This window comes from Octopus bimaculoides, chromosome 20, assembly GCF_001194135.2.
Source record: "Octopus bimaculoides isolate UCB-OBI-ISO-001 chromosome 20, ASM119413v2, whole genome shotgun sequence".
Taxonomy (NCBI): Eukaryota; Metazoa; Mollusca; class Cephalopoda; order Octopoda; family Octopodidae; genus Octopus; species Octopus bimaculoides.
Window position 1 is genome coordinate 12,222,352 of NC_069000.1, and position 785 is coordinate 12,223,136.

The window sequence follows — 785 nt, forward strand, 5'->3', positions numbered from 1 at the left end:
TATATATATATATATATATATATATATATATATATATATATATATGTCTGAGTACACGCACACACATACACACATGAGCACGTACACACAAAGTAGGAGAGAAAGAGAAAGAGAAAACGTAAGATAGGAAAACAGAGAGAGGGAAAGAAACAGAGAGAAAGAAGGTAAATGAGAGACAGAGAGAGGGGGAGGTGTTATATAACGACAAGCAGGCGGAATTCCGCAGCAGCAGCAGCAAAGATGGCCGTAGAGAGAGAGAGAGAGAGAAAGAGAGAGCGAAAGAGAGAGAAATAATATGATGCATTTATCACAGTTCTTTTCACTGGTAAATCTAGATTTGTTGTCCAGATGTTGCATTAGTCGTTATACCATGTGTTCTTACACAAACACACTTCAACCTTTGCACTCTCGTTCGACAAATGCTTTCGATATTAACAGTGTCGGAAACGATATGAAAGAAGAATGGTATATGAGTCTTTCCTACTGGGCTTGCAACTTATTTGGTAACTTATGGTAGCTAACTTAACTCCACCCTTCCCATCTCTATATACGCACACAAAAACTGATCCTCTTTCAACAAGTTTCCTTTTACGAATTTTTTTTTTTTTTTTTTTTTTTTGTTTTCACTTTTTCACACCCAATCACTCACACATTGATAATCATAAAAACACTTCATACGTACGCACGCACGTACGCATACACGCACTTACTCATGCACGTATGCATGAAAATATTCACATACACACAACACACACACACACACATGTGCAAACAAATATACAGGC